The sequence below is a fragment of the Miscanthus floridulus genome, chromosome 12, assembly GCF_019320115.1.
Source record: "Miscanthus floridulus cultivar M001 chromosome 12, ASM1932011v1, whole genome shotgun sequence".
NCBI classification, from domain to species: domain Eukaryota; kingdom Viridiplantae; phylum Streptophyta; class Magnoliopsida; order Poales; family Poaceae; genus Miscanthus; species Miscanthus floridulus.
Genome location: NC_089591.1, coordinates 78,841,391 through 78,862,197, shown reverse-complemented (window position 1 = coordinate 78,862,197; position 20,807 = coordinate 78,841,391).

Below are 20,807 nucleotides of genomic sequence, written 5' to 3'. Positions count from 1 at the left end.
TGAAAATTACATACAATATTTTTCTAACACAAAATACGATGTTTTCTTTAATCTCATAGTATTATTTATTTATAAGAGTAGTAGCACGTATGTCAGCAGAAAACTAAACCAACTAACTACCAGTACTCAGCTGACAGTGTGATAGTAGTACCAATCATGCACGCTTAATCTCTGAGGAGATTCTGTATGCATGGTAGTTTTCTTAATTAACTATCCACTCTATTAATTTGAATAATACCAACAGTCGCGCATTTATAATACAAAACCATATATGGGAGTTTACTCGAACTCTAGTCGTGTAGTGCATGCTTGGAGCGTCCGTCCGTCTGAACGGAAGAAACAGGGCCAGTCGCCCACCCACGACTGACTTGGATTGGACGCCTCACATTTTAATAGCGGAGAATTCTTATCTAGCGAGCAGATTCGCTTGTCTCATCCCGTGGAGGCGGAGGCCTGCTTTACACCCAAAAAAAAAAACAGGAAGGCCTGTTTTAATTTCTGGCCAACCAGGCCAGAGGGGGAGGGCGCGGCGTTTGCGCCAATTCCATCCGGCTCTCGTGTGCCTCGGCCCATGCCAAACGACCCAGACTTGAACAGTTGAACTGCCGCCACAGCGCACAACGCGCGGCGCGGCCCGAGCCCAGTCGGGGCAGCGGGAATCATGCCGTCCACAGCGCGCGTCGCGCTCTGCCCAGCTCGCGCCGCCGCGTGCCGCCCGGTCCAGGACGGGCGCCGGCTCGATTCCGCGCGCGGCAACAGAGGTCCTAGTCGAGTAGTCGTACGCCCTACGCGGCGTCGTCAGAGCTAGCTTGCCCCGCTCGGCGCCGGCAGCTGGCGCGCATGACGCATTCATCGTGAGTTGCGTTGTGCTGCCGCCGGCATGGCGCTCGTCACGTCGCTGGGACGGCATGCAGGCAGGCATTTGCAAAAGCAACTGGGGAAGGAACGGCCGGCACTAGGGCCTTGTTTAGATTGAAAAAAATTTTAACTCGATGAATAGTAGCACTTTCGTCTTATTTGGTAAATATTGTCCAATCGTAGACCAACTAAGCTCAAAAGATTCATCTCGTGATTTCTAACTAAACTGTGCAATTAGTTACTTTTTTTACCTACATTTAATGCTCCATGCAAACAGCTAAAAATTGATGTGATAGAGAGAGTGAAAAAACTTGAAATTTTAAGAGTATCAAAACAAGGCCTAGAGAGAGCGGATCGAGTTGAGGCATCGGCATGCACACGGATGGGACTGAGGACATTGCTGACTGCAGTGCAGAATGGGAAGGGGTGACCGGGTGACGGGCGTGGGCGGCTGGGCAAACAAGTCACAGGATCCAAGGAGGACTAGAGGTCTCTCTGTCTGTCTCTCTCAGTGCGTGTTTGACCCAGGCAGAGGCAGGCAGACATGGGGATCGCCGAAAGGCGCAGCCGGCACTACCGTATCCTATATTCCTAGCAAGGTACTCCTACTCCGTAGGAGTATTTGAGACTTTGAGTTGACATCGTGAGCATTGTACAGTACAGCGCAGCTGGCTATGCAACGCCACAACCCAGTTTTCTCACCACCAAGATGCTTTCTACTGTTGTTTTCAGCCTCGTTTAGTTCAGGGTGTAAAGTCAGCCTCTCAACGCCACAAACTAATCTAAAAGCACCAAGGGGCTAATTTCGTTGTTTCTAGTCCCTCAGCTCAAAAGGTGGGGGTTGGCACCAAAGCAATTTAAAGTGCCGAGGGGCTCATTTCGTGACCACTCACCTCATTGCCCCATCACCTCAAAAGGTATGGAGCTCGGCGCCAAAGTAATCTAAAAGCCCCAAAGGGCTCATTTCGCTGCTTCTAGCCTCCTTGGCTCAAAAGGTATGGGGGTTGACACCAATGTAATCTAAAAGCACCGAGGGGCTCACTTCATGACTCATCACCCCCTTCTCCAAAAGGAACGAGGTCGATGCCAAAGTAATCTAAAAGAGCCGAGGGGCTCTCTTCGCTGCCTCTCCCCAATTTCACCCTCATAAAAAAGAACAGGATAAGACACCAAAGCAATCGTACCACACTAAAGCACCACATCCCATCAGGACGCTCTCTCTCCAAAAATTCCATCATTATCTCTCTATCTTTCGCTCCCACTTCGCTATTGAAAGTTCGACGACCCACTGTTTGAGACTTTGGTCGAGTTACGACGAGGGGCTTTGCCATCGACTTCAACGTCATCAACTACGCCTTGGCTAACATTTCGGCGAGGGGCTTCGCCACTAACTTTGGTGAACTTGATGCCTACCGACTCAACATTTTTGTAAAGGGCCTCCCACTAATTCTGACGTCACCAACAATGCCTTTGTAAAACATATCAGTGAGTAGCTTCACCACCGACTTCGGCTAACTCGATACCACCTACGCCAACCTATCTGTGAGGTGCTTTGCCATCATCAACTTCGCCTTCACCAACATATCGGCAAGGGGTTCACCATTGACTTTGGCAATAAACCACACCGCTTTTGCCAATATTTTGGCAACAGGCTTCACCACCGATATCAACATCATTGACTACACCTTTGCTAATAGTCCTGCAAGGGGCATTGCCAATGACTTCAACGTCATCAACAACGCCTTCATCAACATTTCAACGAGAGGCTTCATCATCGACTTCAGCTTCATTGATAAGGTGTTCGCCAATGTCTCAACAAGGGGCTTCGACTCCAACTTTGACATCAGCTATGGCATAATCAACGTCGCCTTCTCCACCAATTTAGAGTAAGGGGTTGCCATCAGCATCTTCGACTTCGCCTTCACCAACATTTTAGAGTGGAGGGATCATCAACAGCATATTTGACTTCGCCTTTGCCATCAATTGGAATAAGGGGATCTCCATCTATGACATATGTGACATCAACCACGCCTACGTCATTTACTTCAAGCACGCGAAAGAGTTTCTCACAAGCACTAGCCAAGAGGGGCTAGCGAGGAGCGCATTGGACAAGCAATCGGCCCGAAAGACAAAAGCTTTACCTAGCGCCTGTGAGTGAAAGCTTGAAGACGTGTCATGATCATCTACAACTACCTCGCCTACGTCAACTACTTCGACTACATCAATGTCTTCGGCGAAGGATCAATTATGAAAAGAAGGTATCAAGGGCATTGAAGGAGCAAGCTGCCATAGATAGGGTCACCGAGTTTCAAGCAAAGGTTGATACTGAAGACTAGTCAAATATAAAATCATTCCTAGACCATCTCTGTATAGACGAGAGCCGTGTGTCGGGTCTGAGTTGTAATTCGACCACACTTAGTTGTATTCGGCTATTGGGTTTGTACTTTCGATCAAAACCGAATAGCTGAGGGGCTACTGTTGGGGGTGTATTATATGTTAGGGACCCCTATTAGTATTTTTAGGGCCTAATTATATAGCCAAAGGGCTTGTGAGATAATGTCAAGGGTCCATTTTTAGCCCCTATTTGTTCTTTTGTGAATACGAGCCTCACCAGGGGAAATAATGAAAGCCTCCCTTTGACCTCCCCTATAAAAGGGGAGAGGAAGAAGGTGGAGGGGACTCTTAGGCCTCTAACTCATTTGGCTCTCTTGCTCTCTCCACTTCCACCTCTCTAATTTTCGATCATGGACCAACAAACAGAATTATCAACGTAACCTTCATAAACCACTAGAGCTTCGGTTTTCATAGTTAGCAAAAGATCTTTATCTACTACCCTCAACTTGTTGTTGGTAGTTTTGCTAGCCAGCAAAAGAAGTCTAAGACACCATAATTTTGTGATGAATCTCTAGATTTATTTTCTATGCGAACAAATAACTGAAAATTAGAAAAAGCAAAGAACAGATAGCTGAAAAATATTTATATAGCGACAAGAACATTAACAAACTTACCATCCTTATCATCATTAGGCCAAGATGGCTGAAAAAGAGTACAAATAAAACTGATTAGGACTCATTCACATCAGAAGCACATAATATTTAGGATGTTATTTCATTAATAACTTATCATGCCAAATTTATCCTCTAACATTACCGATGACACCATGATGGACGAGCATGTAGTCTTTGTCACCATCTATCACTGCTTCTATAAAACAACCATGAACCACCACCATCCCACTTAAATCAATGAGTCTCATTGTATACCCCTTGGAGTTTAGTTGAGTGATTGTAGAATATGTTCTACTAAAAAACGAAAAATGGCCAATACTGTAACACTCGATGCTCTAAGGTGGCCAACCTTATAAGATGGTAGCTGAAGCTTTGTAGGAATGGTGTGGATCATCTCAATTGGAGGGTGATGTCCTACCACTCAATATTATCTCCCTCGTCACTCAATCCAGAAATTACCTTTTCAATTTCAAGGACCATTAAATCCTTTTGTGTGTCGAGAAAGTCGCACAATAGGCTCTTGCTCTGGCCCTATTTATCTTGTGATATCCTTAGTGTCAATTTTGTCGTGAATCATTAGTTATTAGTGTGTGCAAGTTACCTCAAAATGAAAGAATAAATTTGATTCATCCACGGTAAGTTCCTTGACACCTCAAGCATAACACTAAGAATTCCGAACCTCTTTCCATTATAAGCAATGGCAAAACCAGTGACATTTCGAGTGCCATCGTTAGGCTCTTTCACTCCATTCTCTAGCTTTGCATCTTTGTCCTTAGACACTTTGGATTGGTCATCCCGTGGCTTCGCATTTCTTACCTTCACTTTTGTGCCCTTAGACACTTTGGGTTGCTCATCCTATGGCTTCACTTTTTTGCCCTTAGACAATCTAGATTGGTCACCCTATCACTACTCGAGGCGGGCTCTTTGCCGAGTGCCTGTTGCACTCGTCAAAGGCAGCTTTGCACTCGGCAAAGCCTTTGCTGAGTGCAACACTCGGCAAAGAGCCTCCGTCGAATCCCCTTCCTGTAAAGGCTGCTATGCCGAGTGCCAAATTTCGGGCACTCGGCAAAGGCTTTGCCGAGTGCCGTGCGGGCACTCGGCAAAGATTTGACGCCGTCGGCCGATGGCCGACGCCGTCTAATATTTTTTTTTAAAAAAAACTCTTTGCCGAGTGCCACATTCCGGCACTCGGTAAAGAAATCTTTTTTTAAACCTCTTTGCCGAGTGCCACAGCACCGACACTTGGCAAAGGGTGTTTTTTATTTATTTTTTTTAATTTTCTTTGCCGAGTGCAATGGTCATTGCACTCGGCAAAGCCACCTCTAAATTTCTTTTTTTTTGTTTTTTGCTTTTCCATTTAAACAACAATGCATATATATATATATATATATATATATATATATATATATATATATATATATATAATAGAAACCACAATTCAACAGCAATAAATTACAAACCACATTTATATATTACAAACGACCAAATTTGTCGGAAATCCACAATTTATTACAAACCACAAGTTCATAGTCCACAAGTTCGATACATAGAAACTACTCCGCAAGTGGCTCACGGCGACGGTCCGGGTGCAGATGGCCCGACTTGCGATGCCGGCGACCCTCCAAATTGGTTCGACGCCGCCCCCGATGTCCGCTGCACAAAAAAGAAGATATTGCACGTGAGTGACAAGATAAAAATGTAAGGAGTTTAAAGAAAAGTTGAAAATTTCGGCAGCACCTCCCCTGCATGGGGACGTTTCCAAAACCTACAAGAAAAATGTCAGCACGAAGGCCGACAACCACATTTTCGGCATGAAGGCCGACACATCAACTAACCCGGCACGAAGGCCCACACATCAACAAATCCGCCACGAAGGCCATCTCTAGGTTTGACACTAAGCATGAGCACAGAAAGTAAAACATACTCACCGGAGTAGACTGTGGTGGTGGCTGTGGTGCAAGCAGGTGTAGTGGGATCTGCCAACCTTGTTGCTCCCCAAGTTGTTGCACGAACCTGAGCAAACCTTCTTGCTGGGCCTCAACAGCTTGTAGCCTCTGATGCTCAGCCTCCCGCTCGGCCCGCTCAGCTTCCTGGGCCTCCTGCTGGGCCCGAAGTTACTGCAGCTCGGCCTGCAACATTTGACCCTAATGTTTCAATATTGCAGAGCTAAGAAACATAAAATTCAAAGAACGATGAATGAAACTAGAATACTTACCTGGAGTGTCGCCACCGTTGTCGGCTGTTGGCTTATGGGCATGGTAGAGCTCGTGCTTGCTGCTCGGAGGTGGTTCGGAGGAGGAGTAGAGCCCGTGTTGAGGACGCCATCGCCAAGCTAGAACCGCCCATGCTTCTTGCCTTCCCCCACCCGCATCACGATCTCAGGATCAAGGCGCTCCTCGGTCCTTGGATCGTAGGCCGGCCCGTGGACTGACCTTGCCGCCTCCGTGTAAGAAGTGAGGCGGGTGTGGACGCTGGAGTTGGTGTACGCCTCTGGGCCCGCATCTGGGTTGTACTCGATGTTGGACCTTGCCGGATCCATGTGGGCCAGAGCATACGCCGTGAGTTGGCCAATTGGCTGGCCACCGTGCGCCGCTGACTGCGAGAAAGACAACAACATATGGTTAGAAATCATGTAGAATTGAGCATGGCTAGATTAGACAAATGGTGCAGACTTACATATGTCTTTGCATACTTGCTAAGGCTGACGCTGCCCTGATGATGAGGGGCACCTGGCATCAGCGCTCGCTGGTCGCTTTTCTCCTGGTGCTCCTTCTGCCAGTCCGCGTCCAACCATTTGTCCACTATAGCAGCGCAACACGTACATTATGGGCCTCTTCATCTTTGCCACGATGGTTGCCATTAAAGCTTTTCCATGCTTCACCATCTGCTGGATGTACCATCTTGTCAGGATTGTATCGAACGCCATTCTTGTGCCATGTCATCTGTTTCGCGGACTCCTCGGACATGAATAGTCGTTGGAGCCTCGGTATGATCAGAAGGTGTCTTAGGACTTTCATGGGGATATCCTCATTCTGCTCCTTCTTTTCATCACCTTTGTCTACCTCCACATACCTAGAGGATTTACACTTTGGACAATACTTTGCATCCTTATGTTCTTCCCTAAATAGGACGCACCCCTTCGGACAACAATGTATCTGCTCATATGGCATCTTTAGTGCCCGAAGGAGTCTCGTTGACTCGTACAAGCTGCTTGGCAGATGATGACCCTCCGGAAGTAGCCCCCCAATAATTGTCATCATAGCATCAAAGCAGGCTCGAGTCATGTTGTGCTAGGACTTCAACCCTAGTAGGCGGCCAATGGCATCCAGTTGAGAAACCGTTGTCTTCTCATGTAGGACCTTCTGTGCCGAATCCAACATGGCCAAGAATGCCTTAGCGCTTGGCTCTGGCTCCTCCTCCTCATCCTCCTGCTCGTCCTCCGTAGGCCTTTCAGCAAACGTCGCATCCTCATAGTCACCTAACCATCCTGGTACCCTGCCATCACCGTATAATGCCTCCAAGTGTCGTCTCACAGCCTTCTCTCTAGGACGATAGGCTTCACCATGGGACACCCACCGGGTATAGTTTGGCATAAATCCATACTTGCAAAGATGCTGCACCATGACTTCCCTTGTTTTTCTTTTCTTGTTTTCACATTGGCTGCAGGGACAGAACGTGTCTCTCGCTCCCTTAGCTGCCTTAAATGCATGGTCCAAGAATTTCTCGGTCTTATCCATCCATTCACGGGTGATTTGAGCCTGACTTGGGCGTCCCATGTACATCCACTCATGGTTATCCATCCTCTAGCATATACACATAATGAAGTAATATAACCATCAGTTGCATCTACACGGTGTGCCTACTGTCTAATAGGTGAGGATAGGTCCTAATCCCACCCGTGGATGCATAGATGAGGTTAGTTTCCATGCTCTACTCCGATCCAAGATAGAATTTCGGTAGCACCTCCTCGTTGTTCTCCCGATACACATCCTAGAAGGGAGAGTGTGTATCTAGAGAACAATAGTGAGGTGGTGCTGAAACTCTGTCTCGGATCCGAGCAGAACATGGAAACTAACCCACCTATGCATCCGCGGACTGTTCAAAAAACATGGATAATCCAAAATAGATACAGTCATAGATATGCAGAGATCCGCATACCTTCAACCGTATCTGTTTCGGACGGAAGACGCCTAACTGGGCTACACCGATCTATGTACTACAACGGTAAGGAAGAGAGCTCAATTATATCTAGGGTGGCGGTGGAGACAGGCTAGCGGCGCAGTGGCGAGTTGGTGCAGTGGCGAGTCGGCACTATGTAGGCAGGACCGCAACGCCGACGAAGACGATCAGGGTCACCGAGGTGCTCCGGGTCCCCTCTGACAGGTCCTGCTCTACAAAAGAAGAAAAACATCACTAAAAGTTGAAAATTTTGGCAGAACCTCCCCTGCACGGGGAGGTTTTCAAAACCTACAAGAAAAACTATTGGCACGATGGCCGATGTCCACATTTGGGGCACAATGGCCAACACAACCACAAACCCGGCACGAAGGCCGTCAACAACATAAACGGCGCGATGGCCGACAACCCTACGGCTTTACCTTCTCCTCCGGTGAGGGCGGGGATGACGGTGTGGACGAACGGCGTGGACGACGTGGACGAACGACATGGACAACGTGGACGAACGTTCATCCCCTCCACCTCGGCTTCCTCCCCCTCTCCCCTTCTCCTCCTCCTTCTTCTTCCTTTTTCTTCTCCTTCTTCCTCCTTTTTTTTCTTCCTTCTTCTTCTTCCTTCTTCTTCTTCCTCCTTCTTCCTCCTTCCTCTTCCTGCTACCTTCTTCCTCCTTCCTCTAGGGCCGCGGCGGGCTCACTAGGGCCGCTGCCTTGGGTCGGCGCCAGGTAGGCGGGGCGCGGCCTGGCGCGCCACTACGGGGCGCTGAGCAGCCGGGGCGGCCCGGACGAACCGGTGGCCGGAGGCCGACCGGGGTGGGTGAAAGGTCCTAATGGCTAGAGGGGGGGTGAATAGCCTAATAAAAATTTCTACAACAACACTTAACCAAATGGTTAGACAATTATGAGGCGAAGCGAGTGTTGCGCTAGCCTACTCAAAATGCAAGCCACCTACCACAATTCTAGTTTAGATAGTGTCAATTCACACAAGAGCAATGACACTACCCTATGTTAGTGTGCTCTCAAAGGCTAACTAAAGAGCCACACCAACCAAGCATGCAAGCTCTCACAACTAGCTACACTAAAGAGCTTGTCAACTAGTTTGCGGTAAAGTAAAGAGAGTGATCAAGAGGGTTATACCGCCGTGTAGATGAATGAACCAATCAATCACGAAGATGAATAACAATGATGACCAATCACCTCGGAATCAATGATGAAGACAATGATTTTTTACCGAGGTTCACTTGCTTGCCGGCAAGCTAGTCCTCGTTGTGGCGATTCACTCACTTGGAGGTTCACGCGCTAATTAGCTTCACACGCCAAACCCTCAATAGTGTGCCACACAACCAACACAAGATGAGGATCACATAAGCCACGAGCAATCCACTAGAGTACCTTTTGGCGCTCTGCCGGGGAAAGGTCAAGAACCCCTCACAATCACCACGATCGGAGCCGGAGACAATCACCACCTCCGCTCGATGATCCTCGCTGCTCCAAGCCGTCTAGGTGGCGGCAACCACCAAGAGTAACAAGCGAAATCCGCAGCGAACCACGATCACTAAGTGCCTCTAGATGCAATCACTCAAGCAATGCACTTGGATCACTCCCAATCTCACTATGATGATGAATCAATGATGTAGATGAGTGGGAGGGCTTTGGCTTAGCTCACAAGGTTGCTATGTCAATGAAAATGGCCAAAGATGTCAGCCACAGCCGGCCATGGGGCTATAAATAGAGCCCCCATCAAATAGAGCCGTTATACCCTTTCACTGGGCAAAACGCGCTCTGACCGGACGCTCCGGTCAAACTGACCGGACGCTGGCCCTCAGCGTCCGGTCGCCCGATGGACGCCATGTGTCATCCCCTTCAAACGATGTTCGTCAGATTCCAACGGTTATGAAGCTGACCGGACGCTCCGGTAAAACTGACCGGACGCTCAAGCCCCAGCGTCCGGTCGTTTCCAGTAAGCTCCCCGAGACATGTTTTTTTCGACCGGACGCGTCCGGTCCACCTTGACCGGACGCAGCCAGCGTCCGGTGCTCAACCCTAGCCTACTGTGCCGTCTGACAGCTCGACCGGACGCAGCCTTTCAGCGTCCGGTCGTTGAGTGACCCAGCGTCCGGTCAGTAGACCGACGCCAGCATCATTTCGACCAACTCCATTTCAACTCTAACTTCTTCACCCTTGCTCAAATGTGCCAATCACCAAGAATTTTGCATCTGGCGCAATAAAAAATAGACATTTCATTTTCCCGAAAGCGCCGAATTTGTGCACATGTGTTAGCATATTTTCACAAATATTATCAAGGGTGTTAGCACTCCACTAGATCCTAAATGCATATGCAATAAGTTAGAGCATCTAGTAGCACTTTGATAACCGCATTCCGATACGAGTTTCACCCCTCTTAATAGTACGGCTATCAAACCTAAATGTGATCACACTCTCTAAGTGTCTTGATCACCAAAACAAAATAGCTCCTATGGTTAATACCTTTGCCTTGAGCTTTTTGTTTTTCTCTTTCTTCTCTTCAAGTGTAAGCCCTTGATCATCTCCATGCTATCACCATTGTCATGTTATGATCTTCATTTGCTTCTCTACTTGAAGTGTGCTACCTATCTCATGATCACTTGATGAACTAGGTTAGCACTTAGGGTTTCATCAATTTACCAAAACCAAACTAGAGCTTTCAGTGGGGCGGGGCGGCGCCAGAGCAGGGCGCGCCCGGGAGGGGCGAGGGTGGGTAGGGGGCGCCGATGCTGGGCGTGGCTGGGTGCCCCGGATCCGGTGGCCGGCGGCCGGCCGAGGTGGGAGGGGTGGCGCCGCGACGGGGCACGGTTGGGCCGGCGGCGCACCGACGCGGGGTTCGCGGGGTGGGCCGGGGACGGGGCGGCATGGGGCGGTCAGGGTTAGGGCCAGGGTGGAGCGGGGCGGTTAGGTAGGGGCCGGGGTGGCACGGGGCGGTCAGGGTGGGGGGTCGGGGTGGAGCGGGGCGGGTGGGGCGGGCGTGGGGCGAGCGCGGCGACGGCGGCCGGCGGCAGGCGCAGGGCGAGCTGGCGGCGGCGGGTGCGGGGTGTGCATGCGTGAGTGTGTTGTGTGGGCCGGCCCACACATTTAGTTAGGGTTTCCCCTTTGCTGAGTGCTGGGCCGGGCCGGCACTCGGCAAAGGCTTTTGTTTTTTAAAAAAAAAATTCTTTGCCGAGTGCCAGGGCCGGCACTTGCAATTTTTTTTGTTTTTTTTGCCCCATTATTTTTTGTAGCCTTAATATATTATTTAAAAACTCCATGTTCAAATTTGGGACAATTTTGACTTTTTTGCTATATTTTGTTAGTTTTTTTTTGTTTCGTTGAATTTTATGGAATATTTCAAATTTGAACTACAGGTGCTTGGAATAATCGAATTTGGTCGTTCAAAAAATGATATTCATGATATTTGGTGTATGTTGAGGCCATATCCAGGAACTCACATGAAATTTCGAGCATCTTGTTGACGTAACATGACGAGGTACCTGTGGGAAAAGTGATCACATGTGGAGATGTCTGGGTTTTAGGCATCCGACGTCACAACTTGCTCAAAACTTTCTCAATTTTTTACCATGGCCTCCGCATGTGTTAACAAGACACCTCAACAAGTTTTGTGATTTTTGAACTTTGTTTGGATTTTATATAATTTAAATACACTATCCCCGCAAGTACCTCGTCATGTTACGACAACAAGATGCTCGAAATTTCATGTGAGTTCCTAGATACGGCCTCAACATACGCTAAATATCATGAATATCATTTTTTGAATGACCAAAATCGATTATTCCATGTACCTGCGGTTCAAATTTGGAATATTCAAAAAAATTCAATGAAAAAATAATTAATGAAATATAGTAAAAAAACTCAAAATTGTACCAAATATTGAAATGGAGATGTAATTACTGTAGCAAGGCCCCACAAAAAATATAGGGCCAAAAAAAAATTAATTTGCCGAGTGCCACCCTTGGCACTCGGCAAAGAATTAAAAAAAAATAAAAAAATTCTTTGCCGGGTGCCCCTTTCTGGAGCACTCAGCAAAGGCCCAATAGAAAATGGGCCGCCGGCCCAAAATCTCCCCCACCCCAGAACCCTAAAAATTAGTTTGCCGAGTGCACCCTTGGCACTCGACAAAGAAGCCTTTGCCGAGTACCAGGGCACGTGGCACTCTACAAAGAATTTAAAAAAAATAAAAAAAATTCTTTGCGGAGTGCCCCTGTCTAGAGCACTCGGCAAAGGCCCAATAGAAAATGGGCCGCCAGTCCAAAATCACCCCCCACCCCAGAACCCTATCTTCTCCCTTGCGCCCGCCCGCCCGCTCGGTCCCGACGCTCCCCTGGTCTTGCCGTTAGCTTGGAAGAAGGAGGAGGAAGGAGCAGTAAGAAGAAGGGAGGAGAAGAAGGAAGAAGGAAGAAAGAAAGAGGAGAAAGAAAGAGAAGGAAAAGGAAGAAGAAGGAGAAGGAAAAAGAGAAGAAAAAGGAAGGAGGAGGAGAGGAAGGGGGAGGAGAAGGGGAGAGGGGGAGAGGGAGAGGAAGCCGAGGTGGAGGGGGAGGAGGAGGTGCCTCGACCGTCTTCTCCGAGGGCTCGTCCCGCCGACGCCCCTACCATCATCGAACTACCTACGAGCGTGGGCAAGGTATATCCACCCTTTCTCCGATTGTCGGCCTTCGTGCCGTTGTGATGTCGGCCTTCATGCCGCTGTGCTTATCGGCCTTCGTGCTGTTTGTGATTGTCGGCCTTCGTGCCGTTGTTTTTTGTAGGTTTGGAAACCTCCCCGTGAAGAGGAGGTGCTGCCGAAATTTTGAACTTATAGTGTCGTGTTTCTTCTTTTGCAGAGCAGGACCTGTCGGAGGTGACCCAGAGGTCCCCAATCGTCTTCGTCGGCGTCACGGGTCTGCCTGCACTGTGTCACCTCGCCACTACGTCGACTCGCCATTGTCTCGCTAGCCTGACTTCACCGACACCCTAGGTATAAATCACCTCTTTTTTGCTTGTCTGTCGTCGTAGATCGGTGTAGCCCAGTTAGGCGTCTCCCGTCTGAAAGAGATATCTTTGGAGGTACGCAGATCTTTGCATATCTACGACCATATCTGTTTCGGATTGTCCACGTTTTTTGGATAGCCCGCGGATGCGTAGATGGGTTAGTTTCCATGGTCCGCTCTGGTTTGAGACAGTGTTTCGGCATCACCCCCTATTGTTCTCCAGATACACACTCTCCCTTGCAGGACGTGTATTGGGAGAACAGCGGGGAGGTGCTGCCAAAATTCTGCCTGGGATAGGAGCGGAGCATGGAAACTAACCTCATCTACGCATCCACGAGTGGGATTAGGGACCTATGCTCACCTATTAGAGAGTAGGGACACCACGTAGATGCAATTGATGGTCACCTATGGAGATGTTATATATGCTAGAGGATGGAGGACCGTCGGTGGATGTACACGGGCCGAACAAGTCAGGGTGATGCCAGCATTGAATGGATGAACAAGACTGATCGTTTCTTGAAGCGTGCATTTGGCAAGGCCGCTAGATACCCGAAAATGGCTTTGTGTCCCTACAGCAAGTGTGGTAACAGGAGAATGCAAAACCAGGAAGTCATGGGTATACATCTACATAAGAATGGGTTTTACGCCGAACTACACCTGGTGGGTCCACCATGGTGAAGCCGATCATATGAGGGAGGAGGTGGTGAGACCACGCGTCGAGGCTTTCGATGCTGATGCCAGGGTAGCAGACATGGTAGATGACGTTCACCAAGCATAGTTTGCTGAAGGACATGAGGAGACGGAGATGCAGGCAGCCATAGATGCGTTCAAGTACATGATGGACTCGGCGGCGAAACCCCTTCACGCTCATTCTGAGGTCTCTCAGCTGGATGCCATTAGTCACTTGATGGGGTTGAAGTCCAATTTGAACGTGAGTCGAGAAGGCTTTGATAAGGTGTTGGCCATGGTTAGCACCCTACTACCAAAGGACCACATGTTGCCGAAGACCATGTACGAGGCACATAAGCTCCTTAAAGCACTGAAGATGCCGTATGAGCAGATACATGCTTGTCCAAACGGGTGTGTCCTATTTTAGGAAGAACACAAGGAGGCAAAGTACTATTCAAAGTGTAAAGCCTCTAGGTTCCTGGAGGTAGAGTCTGGTGATGGTGGTGGCCAGAAGAGGCAGCTTAAGATACCCGCTCAAGTCTTACAGCACCTTCCCTTCATGCCGAGGCTTCAAAGGCTATTCATGACCGAGGAAACCACGAAATAGATGACATGGCACAAGAATGGCAAACGGTACAATCCTAATAAGATGGTACATCCATCTGATGGTGAAGCATGGACCAGCTTTAATGACAAACATCGTCTAAAATCTGATGAGGCTCATAATGTACGTGTCGCGCTGGCAACAGATGGGTTCAATCCTTATGGCATGATGGCCGCCCTTTACACATGTTGGCCCGTGTTTGTTATCCCCCTCAATCTCCCCCTGGCATCGCCTTTCAACAACATAATGTGATCTTGATGTTGTTAATTCTTGGACACCCGGCGAAGAATATAGGTGTGTTCATAGAGCCTGTGATTGATGAATTGATCAAGCTTGGAATGAAGGGGTATGGACATACGATTGAGCTAGAAAGCAAAGCTTTCAAAATGTACGTCTGGTACCAATACTCCATGCATGACTTATGGGTTATTCAGCGCCTGGTGTGTTTCGAGGAAGTACCCATGCCCAATATGCCAGGAAGCTGTGAGGTTCATTTGATTGAAGAAGGGTGGCAAGTATTCATCGTTCGATCAACATCGTCAATTCCTAGATTCCAACCATCCATTCTGACAAGACACCAAGAAACTTTAGGAAAGGTGTCGCAGTCACGGACCCTAGACCGCACTTGAAGACTGGTGCCAAGGTTCATGCTCAGATAGATGCTCTCATGCCCAATGAAGAAGGTGGTTTTGTGGGATATGGTGAGCAACACATGTGGACTCATAAGTCCGGCTTGACGAGGCTCCTCTATTTCGATGACCTCCTACTGCCCCATAACATCGATGTATTGCACACTGAAAAGAATATCGCTGAGGCACTTTGGGCAACACTCATGGACACTTACAAGTCTAAGGACAACCATAAAGCTAGAGTGGACCTAGCGACATTGTGCGATAGACCACATCAGGAGATGCGGCCTCCTGCAAACGGCAAGAACTGGAAAAGGCCTAAGGCCGATTTCATCTTGAAAACCCGAACAAAGGAGGGAAGTACTACGATGGATCAAGGCGTTAATGTTCCCTGATGGGTATGCAGCGAACTTGAGCAGGGGAGTGAACTTAGGCACTATGCGAGCCAACGGGATGAAGAGTCATGACTACCATGTATGGATTGAGCGGCTTCTTTCGGTGATGGTACGAGGCTATGTTCCTGAGCATGTCTGGCTAGTGCTTGCAGAGTTGAGCTATTTCTTCCACTAGCTTTGTGCCAAGGAGCTATCTCGGACCGTGGTTGCAAACTTGGAGAAAGTGGCACTTGAGTTGCTTTGTAAGTTGGAGAAGATCTTTCCACCCAGCTTCTTCTTGTCGATGCAGCATTTGATTGTGCACCTCCCGTATGAGGCACGTATGGGGGGCCCGTGTAGGCCCGTTGGTGCTATCCAATCGAGAGATGTCTGAAGGCCGTTCGCAAAAAATGTAGAAATAAAGCCAAAATTGAGGCTTCCATTGTAGAGGCTTCCATTCTGGAGGAGGTGACAAACTTCACATAGCTATACTACACAACGAACCTTCCTAGCGTGCATAATTCACTCCCTCGCTACAATGCTGATGAGAATGAATCCAACCTCAGCCTTTTCCAAAGGCAACTCAAAAGTGCAAGTGGATCGACCAATAAGAGGTTGGATAATGAAGAGTGGCACAGTATCATGCTATATGTGTTGCAGAACCTAACCGAGGTGAAGCCATTCATTGAGTAAGTTCTCAACAAACTTGTTTCAATACGCCGTCACTATTCTGCATCCAACTAATTCTTTCTCGTTTGCATAGGGAATTTATTCATGTATCCTGGCATCAACCAAGGGGTCCTACCCCACGGCAAACCAATACCCTTCTTTCACAGGGTCCGGGAGCAGGGAGGCCTGATTCATTTCTTGGTTCAAAACAAAGGTATTGTCCAATTTACCTCGTACCTAGTTCGAGATTCTGAGTTTCGCGTACTTAGTCCGGCAATCTTTTGTTCTTGCGCTTGCAGGCCCAAACCGATGCAACTATGAGTGAGGAGTTTGAGATGGGTTGCAAATGGCTTCGACAATAAGGTGAAAGCTTATTCAAGTTATGATGTGAATGGATATCGCTTTCACACAGCAAGCTACGAGCGAGCTCGGCCCCATCGAAAAACCACAAACAGCGAAGTTTGTTACTCCCAGCACTGATGGCCTCGAGTATCATGGCATAATCAAAGAAATCTATGAACTTTCATTTTATGCTTCGAAACCTCTTCGTCTCGTCATGTTCAAATGCCACTGGTTCAATCCTCGACTAACGAAATAGAGCCTAATATTGGTCAAGTCAAGATTCGATAAGATTCCGTCTATCAAGGAAAAGATGTCTTTATTGTGGCTCACCAGGCCATGTAGGTTTATTATTTGCCATACACGTGCCAAGGCAACAAGGCTCTTAAGGGTTGGGCTATTGTGCACCAGGTATCGCCACATGGAAGACTAGCTGTCCCAAACGATGAAGATTACAACTTCAACCCAAACACATATGAAGGAGAGTTCTATCAAGAAGATGGGCTAGTAGGGAGGTTGGTGATAGACTTAACCGAGGCGATCAGAATGGAAGTAGACAATGAAAGGGTCGATGACGAGGAAGAAGGAGATGAGGTGAAAATGCCAAGGACATAGGTGCCATCGTTAGGCTCTTTCACTCCATTCTCTAGCTTTGCATCTTTGTCCTTAGACACTTTGGATTGGTCATCCCGTGGCTTCGCATTTCTTACCTTCACTTTTGTGCCCTTAGACACTTTGGGTTGCTCATCCTATGGCTTCACTTTTTTGCCCTTAGACAATCTAGATTGGTCACCCTATCACTACTCGAGGCGGGCTCTTTGCCGAGTGCCTGTTGCACTCGTCAAAGGCAGCTTTGCACTCGGCAAAGCCTTTGCTGAGTGCAACACTCGGCAAAGAGCCTCCGTCGAATCCCCTTCCTGTAAAGGCTGCTATGCCGAGTGCCAAATTTCGGGCACTCGGCAAAGGCTTTGCCGAGTGCCGTGCGGGCACTCGGCAAAGGATTTGACGCCGTCGGCCGATGGCCGACGCCGTCTAATATTTTTTTTTTAAAAAAAACTCTTTGCCGAGTGCCACATTCCGGCACTCGGTAAAGAAATCTTTTTTTAAACCTCTTTGCCGAGTGCCACAGCACCGACACTTGGCAAAGGGTGTTTTTTTATTTATTTTTTTTAATTTTCTTTGCCGAGTGCAATGGTCATTGCACTCGGCAAAGCCACCTCTAAATTTCTTTTTTTTTGTTTTTTGCCTTTTCCATTTAAACAACAATGCATATATAATATATATATATATATATATATATATATATATATATATATATATATAATAGAAACCACAATTCAACAGCAATAAATTACAAACCACATTTATATTACAAACGACCAAATTTGTCGGAAATCCACAATTTATTACAAACCACAAGTTCATAGTCCACAAGTTCGATACATAGAAACTACTCCGCAAGTGGCTCACGGCGACGGTCCGGGTGCAGATGGCCCGACTTGCGATGCCGGCGACCCTCCAAATTGGTTCGACGCCCGCCCCCGATGTCCGCTGCACAAAAAAGAAGATATTGCACGTGAGTGACAAGATATAAAAATGTAAGGAGTTTAAAGAAAAGTTGAAAATTTCGGCAGCACCTCCCCTGCATGGGGACGTTTCCAAAACCTACAAGAAAAATGTCAGCACGAAGGCCGACAACCACATTTTCGGCATGAAGGGCCGACACATCAACTAACCCGGCACGAAGGCCCCACACATCAACAAATCCGCCACGAAGGCCATCTCTAGGTTTGACACTAAGCATTGAGCACAGAAAGTAAAACATACTCACCGGAGTAGACTGTGGTGGTGGCTGTGGTGCAAGCAGGTGTAGTGGGATCTGCCAACCTTGTTGCTCCCCAAGTTGTTGCACGAACCTGAGCAAACCTTCCTTGCTGGGCCTCAACAGCTTGTAGCCTCTGATGCTCAGCCTCCCGCTCGGCCCGCTCAGCTTCCTGGGCCTCCTGCTGGGCCCGAAGTTACTGCAGCTCGGCCTGCAACATTTGACCCTAATGTTTCAATATTGCAGAGCTAAGAAACATAAAATTCAAAGAACGATGAATGAAACTAGAATACTTACCTGGAGTGTCGCCACCGTTGTCGGCTGTTGGCTTATGGGCATGGTAGAGCTCGTGCTTGCTGCTCGGAGGTGGTTCGGAGGAGGAGTAGAGCCCGTGTTGAGGACGCCATCGCCAAGCTAGAACCGCCCATGCTTCTTGCCTTCCCCCACCCGCATCACGATCTCAGGATCAAGGCGCTCCTCGGTCCTTGGATCGTAGGCCGGCCCGTGGACTGACCTTGCCGCCTCCGTGTAAGAAGTGAGGCGGGTGTGGACGCTGGAGTTGGTGTACGCCTCTGGGCCCGCATCTGGGTTGTACTCGATGTTGGACCTTGCCGGATCCATGTGGGCCAGAGCATACGCCGTGAGTTGGCCAATTGGCTGGCCACCGTGCGCCGCTGACTGCGAGAAAGACAACAACATATGGTTAGAAATCATGTAGAATTGAGCATGGCTAGATTAGACAAATGGTGCAGACTTACATATGTCTTTGCATACTTGCTAAGGCTGACGCTGCCCTGATGATGAGGGGCACCTGGCATCAGCGCTCGCTGGTCGCTTTTCTCCTGGTGCTCCTTCTGCCAGTCCGCGTCCAACCATTTGTCCACTATAGCAGCGCAACACGTACATTATGGGCCTCTTCATCTTTGCCACGATGGTTGCCATTAAAGCTTTTCCATGCTTCACCATCTGCTGGATGTACCATCTTGTCAGGATTGTATCGAACGCCATTCTTGTGCCATGTCATCTGTTTCGCGGACTCCTCGGACATGAATAGTCGTTGGAGCCTCGGTATGATCAGAAGGTGTCTTAGGACTTTCATGGGGATATCCTCATTCTGCTCCTTCTTTTCATCACCTTTGTCTACCTCCACATACCTAGAGGATTTACACTTTGGACAATACTTTGCATCCTTATGTTCTTCCCTAAATAGGACGCACCCCTTCGGACAACAATGTATCTGCTCATATGGCATCTTTAGTGCCCGAAGGAGTCTCGTTGACTCGTACAAGCTGCTTGGCAGATGATGACCCTCCGGAAGTAGCCCCCCAATAATTGTCATCATAGCATCAAAGCAGGCTCGAGTCATGTTGTGCTAGGACTTCAACCCTAGTAGGCGGCCAATGGCATCCAGTTGAGAAACCGTTGTCTTCTCATGTAGGACCTTCTGTGCCGAATCCAACATGGCCAAGAATGCCTTAGCGCTTGGCTCTGGCTCCTCCTCCTCATCCTCCTGCTCGTCCTCCGTAGGCCTTTCAGCAAACGTCGCATCCTCATAGTCACCTAACCATCCTGGTACCCTGCCATCACCGTATAATGCCTCCAAGTGTCGTCTCACAGCCTTCTCTCTAGGACGATAGGCTTCACCATGGGACACCCACCGGGTATAGTTTGGCATAAATCCATACTTGCAAAGATGCTGCACCATGACTTCCCTTGTTTTTCTTTTCTTGTTTTCACATTGGCTGCAGGGACAGAACGTGTCTCTCGCTCCCTTAGCTGCCTTAAATGCATGGTCCAAGAATTTCTCGGTCTTATCCATCCATTCACGGGTGATTTGAGCCTGACTTGGGCGTCCCATGTACATCCACTCATGGTTATCCATCCTCTAGCATATACACATAATGAAGTAATATAACCATCAGTTGCATCTACACGGTGTGCCTACTGTCTAATAGGTGAGGATAGGTCCTAATCCCACCCGTGGATGCATAGATGAGGTTAGTTTCCATGCTCTACTCCGATCCAAGATAGAATTTCGGTAGCACCTCCTCGTTGTTCTCCCGATACACATCCTAGAAGGGAGAGTGTGTATCTAGAGAACAATAGTGAGGTGGTGCTGAAACTCTGTCTCGGATCCGAGCAGAACATGGAAACTAACCCACCTATGCATCCGCGGACTGTTCAAAAAACATGGATAATCCAAAATAGATACAGTCATAGATATGCAGAGATCCGCATACCTTCAACCGTATCTGTTTCGGACGGAAGACGCCTAACTGGGCTACACCGATCTATGTACTACAACGGTAAGGAAGAGAGCTCAATTATATCTAGGGTGGCGGTGGAGACAGGCTAGCGGCGCAGTGGCGAGTTGGTGCAGTGGCGAGTCGGCACTATGTAGGCAGGACCGCAACGCCGACGAAGACGATCAGGGTCACCGAGGTGCTCCGGGTCCCCTCTGACAGGTCCTGCTCTACAAAGAAGAAAAACATCACTAAAAGTTGAAAATTTTGGCAGAACCTCCCCTGCACGGGGAGGTTTTCAAAACCTACAAGAAAAACTATTGGCACGATGGCCGATGTCCACATTTGGGGCACAATGGCCAACACAACCACAAACCCGGCACGAAGGCCGTCAACAACATAAACGGCGCGATGGCCGACAAC